This window comes from Magnolia sinica, chromosome 13, assembly GCF_029962835.1.
Source record: "Magnolia sinica isolate HGM2019 chromosome 13, MsV1, whole genome shotgun sequence".
Classification (NCBI taxonomy): Eukaryota; Viridiplantae; Streptophyta; class Magnoliopsida; order Magnoliales; family Magnoliaceae; genus Magnolia; species Magnolia sinica.
The window spans coordinates 12,928,423-12,935,175 of NC_080585.1; positions in this window are offsets into that span (position 1 = coordinate 12,928,423).

The window sequence follows — 6,753 nt, forward strand, 5'->3', positions numbered from 1 at the left end:
TTGGTACGGCTAGTAGCATTCATGGATTCATCAGCATATTCCGCATTACTCTGATACTGCATAACTAATACCTTGTGCACACACTTTTACCATCCTCTAAGCTTTTCATAAGCTTATGCACGACCGTTGCGTGCAGGTGACGTTGGAGAACACAGCGCTGAGGCAGGAGCGCTTTGCAAATCATCTTGGAGCTCTTTTTTATTATCATTGTATTTTCCCTTTTATGCTCATTATACTTTTAAAGTTTTTGGTCATAGTGAGAATGTGGTGGAGTTTTTGGTTGTTGTTTATGGGTTATGCCTCTAGTTATGCTTATTATGAATGAAACTGGTGTTGAAAATTCTCCTCGTAGCATCCTAGGATCGGAACCTGGCAAATGGGTGCTGGGAGCCGAGAATGGAGTTCTACGGAGGCTGTCGGCGCCGGATTCGGTGATCGAAAATTTTGTGAGCTCGGTTTTCGAGTTTGGGGCGTGACAGAAGTTAGTATCAGAGCATAACTTGAGAATAATCGAGAACAACATCACATGTCTGCTATGAGTTTTGAATAACTAAGTCCTGAAGTTTGGATAGCTTATCGATCTTCCGTTATAGGCCCTTAACGAGCGTGCCTTTGAGAGTTTTCAAAGTTGATAGGCGCCTTTGCTCTTTCCTGTAGGACATGCCGCACAGGAGAGTGATCCGATCGACTCCCGCACCACCACCGGATACTCCAGCTCCACCACCTGCGGATCCCGCACTACCACCTACGATCCCTACTCCACCACCAGAGATTCCCACTGGCCATCCTATGGATGCAGCTCCTCCACCAGAGATCGGTGCGGATTCGACCGTATCTGTGAGTGCCTCCCAGTTGCAGCAGATGTTGTAGGCTGTGACGGCCGCACTTCAGGGGTAGAGCAGGCACCCCGTTGTTTCATCGGCTCAGGCAGAGCAGGAGCGCGCGAGCGTCCTCCTTCGAGAGTTCCGACAGTTCGATCCCCCGCGTTTCCAGGGTGAGTCAGACTCGATGGTAGCTGAGAGATGTCGCGCCGATGTGAAGAAGATATTTGAGACGATGGGATGCACGACTGAGCGGTGAGTCCGATTAGCCGTATTTATCCTCCATGGTGAGGCTGAGCACTGGTGGACGCCAGTCTCCCGAGCAGCGGGCGCTGATTTTGTATGGACTTGGGAGGATTTTGTAAATCGATTTGATCGACAGTATTTTTCTGATCACATCCGACGACAGCGGGCGTTGGAGTTCGAGGCCTTGGTGCAGGGTGATATGACGGTGGCTCAGTACGCCCCTCGTTTTATAGCATTGTCCAGATTTGCACCGTACTTGGTGGATGATGAGGAGCGGAGAGCCCGCCGATTTGAGGACTGCTTGCGTTACGGTCTTCGAGGTCATGTTATTGGGCATGAGCTCCCGATGTTCTAGGGGGTGGTACAGAAGGCCCAGATTTTTGAGACTGAGTGGGCCAGTTCTCATTCTGATCGTGGTCAGAGGAGAGACCGGAAGAGGCAGGCTCCTTTCAGTGATTCCCAGCAGGGTCGACCACAGCAGAGGCGCACAGGTTGCCCAGCCTTCCGAGCGCCAGCAGCACCTTCAGCACCACCTCCGAGGCAGTTCACCGGCTCTTGTTTTAGGTGCGGTGTGATGGGACATCGTATGTGGGAGTGTCCTCGCCCCCTGCAGCAGCAGCAGTAGCAGAGAGGTCCACAACAGCCTCCACCGCAGCAGTAGCAGAGACCCCCACAGCAGCACGACAGCAGCCCCCACCACCGAGGCCACCTTAGCAGCAGCATCAGCACCAGCCTCCGAGACCGCAGTAGCAGAGACAGCAGTTTCGACTGCCTCAGCAACAGCAGCAGCAGCACGCTCAGAGGGGACAAACACCTCCCCAGCCAACTCAGGCTAGGTTTTATGCGGCTCAGTAGGACCCCCAGTCATCCGGAGGAGTTGTCGAGGGTATACTTTTAGTATCTGCATGCATTGCTCGTGTGTTGTTTGATTCTGGTGCATCGCATTCTTTTATGGTAGAGAGTTTTTGCCGATCGACTGGTTTACCGTTGAAGTCTGCTCGTGAGGGCTTATCAGTATCGACTCCCTTGGGGAAGAATGCAGTGTTGGGCCGATTTTGCTCGTCTTACCCCATTGTGGTTGGGGATATCTTTTTACCTGCCGATCTGTTTGCATTGTCGATGTCCGACTTCGACGTCATCCTGGGCATGGATTGGCTTGCCGAGTACCACCCTATCTTGGACTGCTTCGCGAGGACAGTCATATTCTGTATACCCGGCTTGCCACAGTTCCAGTTCATTGCTGAGCCCAAAGGAGAGCCATTGTCTTGTTTGATGTTATGTGCCATAGAGGAGCCCATAGCGGTGGGTATCGACCAGTTGCCTGTGGTTTGCGATTTTCCTGATGTGTTCCAGGAGATTCCGGGATTACCACCTCGCCGACTCATCGAGTTTCAGATTGATTTCGTGCCCGGTACCGCGCCTATTTCGAAGGCCCCATATTGTATGGCACCGTTGGAGTTGTGGGAACTGCAGAAGCAATTGGACGAGTTGCGCAAGTTGGGCTTTGTCCGTCCGAGCAGTTCACCGTGGGGAGCGCCGGTACTTTTTGTGAAGAAGAATGATGGCTCGTTGAGGCTCTGCATAGATTACCGCGAGCTCAACAAGGTCACGATCAAGAACAAGTATTCCCTTCCAAGGATTGATGATTTATTTGATCAGCTGCAGGGTGCACAGTTCTTTTCGAAGATTGACTTACGTTCCGGTTATCATCAGATTCGGGTCCGAGAGGAGGACATTCCGAAGACAGCATTCAGGACGCGTTACGGTCATTTTGAGTTTCAGGTCATGTCCTTCGGACTGACCAATGCGCCCGCAGTGTTCATGCAGCTGATGAATGAGGTCTTCCACCCTTATCTCGACCAGTTTGTTGTAGTCTTCATCGACGACATTCTGATATATTTGAGGACCTGTGAGGAGCACGCGCAGCATCTGGAGGTTATATTGCAGACCCTCCGCGCACATCAGCTATATACAAAGCTAGATAAGTGCGAGTTCTGGCAGGAGGAGGTGAAGTTCCTCAGTCACATGGTGACAAGGGAGGGTGTCGCAGTGGACCCCTCGAAGGTTGAGGCAGTGCGTCAGTGGGGCCAGCCCGAGATCCGCAGTTTCCTTGGTTTAGCGGGCTATTACTAGTGTTTCATTGAGGGCTTCTCTCGTATTGCAGCCCCGCTGACCAGGTTGACTCGGTAGGGCGCGGAGTTTATTTGGAGCGACGCCTACTAGCTAGCATTTATGGAGTTGAAGGACCATCTCACGTCCGCTCCGGTCCTCACTCTTCCCTCTGGGAGTGATGGTTTTATTGTATTTACCGATGCCTAGCACATTGGTTTGGGTGCTGTCTTGATGCAGCACAGGAGACCAGTGGCCTTCGCGTCTCGTCAGCTCAAGGTCCATGAGCTGAACTACCCCATGCATGATTTAGAGTTGGCTGCAGTTGTCTTCGCACTAAAGGTATGGAGACACTATCTTTATAGGGTTAGGTTCGAGCTCTTTTCTGACCACAAGAGCTTGAAGTACCTCTTCTCGCAGTCTGACTTGAACATGAGGCAGAGGCGCTGGATGGAGCTCCTGAAGGACTATAATTTCAATCGCTAGTACCACCCGGGCAAGGCGAACATGGTAACGGATTCCCTTAGCCATTTGTCACAAAGTTTGGTGGCGCATATGATGATTCAGGAGTGGAGGATGCTCGAGAATATAGCAGAGTACGACTTTGAGTTTGGCTTGCAGTCTTCTATTGTGCAGTTATCGAGCCTATCGATTCAACCCTCTCTTATTGCAAGGGTGATCGAGGCTCAGCAGGCAGACGAGTCGTTACAGGATTACCGAGCAGAGGCAGCATCTGAGAGTCAGGCAGATTGACAGATTGGTTCTGACGGTGGACTTCGCTTCAGAGGCCGATTATGTGTCATGGATATTCCTGAGTCACGCAGAGATCTTATGACCGAGGCACATCGATCGCGATTTTCTATTCATCCTGGCTCGACGAAGATATACCGCGATAGAAGGTGACAGTATTTTTGGGCGGGGATAAAATGCCAGATCGCCAGTTTTGTGGCCGAGTGTGACACATGTTAGCGTGTCAAGGCCGATCATCAGAGACCCCCTTGTCTATTGCAGCCGTTGAGTGTCCCGATGTGGAAGTGGGAGCACGTGTCGATAGATTTTATTATGGGCTTGCCGAGGACTCAGTACGGTCATGACACCATTTGGGTTGTTGTGGATCGTCTGACGAAGTCGGCATATTTTATTGCGATTCGTGCGACTTGACCTTTGGACCGGCTTGTAAGATTATTTATCGAGGATATTGTGAGACTGTATGGGGTTCCAGTCTCGATCGTTTCTGACCGAGACCCAAGGTTCACGTCTCAGTTTTGGGGGAGCTTTTAGAGAGCGATGGGGACTGATTTACAGCTCAGCACTGCATACCATCCGCAGACCGATGGCTAGACCGAGAGGGTCAACCAGATCCTTGAGGATATGCTTCGGGCCTACGCGATTGATTTCGAAGGTAGCTGGGATGAGCATCTGCGATTGACTGAGTTCGCATGCAGTAATAGCTATCAGGCGACCATCGGCAAGGCTCCTTTTGAGGCACTATATGGTAGACCATGCAGATCACCGAGTTGTTGGACCGAGGTTGGAGAGCGCCGTCTCCTAGGTCCCGAGCTTGTGCAGGAGACGTCAGAGGCTATTGATATCATCAGGCAGAGGATGCGCACAACTCAGAGCCAGCAGAAGAGTTTTGCTGATCGTAGGCGTCGTCCCTTGGAGTTTGATGTAGGGGACCATGTGTATCTAAAGCGATTTGGAGCAAGGGCAAGCTTGCTCCGAGATTAATAGGACCTTTTGAGATCACTGGAGGCGTTGGCGTCGTAGCCTATCGACTTACTTTGCCATCTCAGTTGTCTAGCGTCCACAACATTTTCCATGTCTCCATGTTAAGGAAGTGTGGGTCAGACATCGTTCCTTTTATTGACTGGCAGCCGTTAGAAGTTCGTGAGGACGCTTCCTATATTAAGCAGCCAGTCCGTATCCTTGATCGAAAGGAGCAGGTCCTCCGGACTAAGATCATTCCTTTGGTGAAGGTTTAGTGGGGTCACCATTCTGTCGATGAGGCTTCTTGAGAGCGTGAGGCTGACATTCGAGAGCGTTATCCCCATCTTTTTTATGATTGATTGTGTTGTATGTTATCTCTAATTTTATATAGTGATGTTATGTTTCTTCTCCCTCTTGAGTTATGACTAGTTGTGATGATTATGTAAATTTTGAGGACGAAATTTTTATTAGGAGGGGAGAGCTGTAAGCCCCGTATCTTAAACCGTACCGTTCCATAGACTTTCGCGGTCTTCCCGGTCGAATTCCGGCAACCTTCGACTCTTAACTTGTATTTGCACGCGACCCTGATTCACACGCCGTCAACCCGAGTCGATTCAACCCAGGACTTGTACCATAACGACCGCGCCGTCGCCGCGGTTTCGATGCTGCGACTCCCGCGCCAAGACGATACCTTGGTTAGGAGATGTGGGCTAGCGTTCGGTGCGAGAAAAACGCCGCGCGTGCGAATTCTGAGAGAATCTCTACGAGATGTTACATCAATTAATTAACCCATCAATCCCATCATGTCAAGTACATGTCAAGTACACATCACCTTTCACCCATTCCCAAGCAACCACAAAAGTCAAAAAGTTCTTACAAGCCCATACCTTTCTTACACCAAAAATCCCAAAAGTCAAAAATCTCTTACACACCCATCACTCATTACATCCATCACTCCATCACCCATCACTCTCCCTCCCTTTACAAGTCTCTCTCTTTCTCTCATTTTCAAACTCACTCCCAAGCAAGAGAGAAAGCACCATACGTATGAGCCTTTCCAAGCATTCCCAAGCAACAAAGGTGACCCACTTTCCTACCCCTTCATCCTTCATCTCAACCATCCAAACCCCATCTCCTCCATTGGAATTGAAGCTAAGGAGCTAAGGAAGCCAAGGGAGCAAGAAGATCAAGCGATGGGTGCTTTGATAGAGTAGTTTTAATGTTTTTAAGATGGGCCAAGTGAGGCCAACCGACCATTGGTTTGGATCTCACTTGGGACCCTAAGATGTGGCCGATGGCCCACTTTGATCATCGTAATCTTTTCATGATGGGGCCATTCTCCATGGACCCCATTATGATGTTATTTTTCTTGTATACCTAGGGTCATCTAGACCGTCTATTTTAGTGGAGAAGGGATCTCCACCGTTGGATTCTGATTTAATGGGCCCATGTGTAATGGGACCCACTTGATGTATGATTGGTTGCAATGGAGGGCCCATAGTGTCGGGGTCCCTCCATCACGCGTGTCCCACTCTCTATTCCTCTTTCTCCCTCTTTATTTCATTTTCTTTTATGGGATCATGATATGGTTGTGTGGCCCACTTGAATGGACCCCACCATGAGGCATATATTTTATCCAAACATCTACAAGTGGGGCCCACTTTGTGTGTGTTGTACCCACACCATCCTCCATGAGGTGGCCCACCTAAGCAGGGCCCACCTCTAATGTATTTGTACGTGTAACGTTCAGCGTTCAGGGACGCTGGATGTGGTTTGGAAAACACAAATATCAACTTGTTTCTAAGCTTATGGGTGGCCCACTCATGTAGGCCCCACCTTGATGCATGTGTTCAATTCACGACGTCCA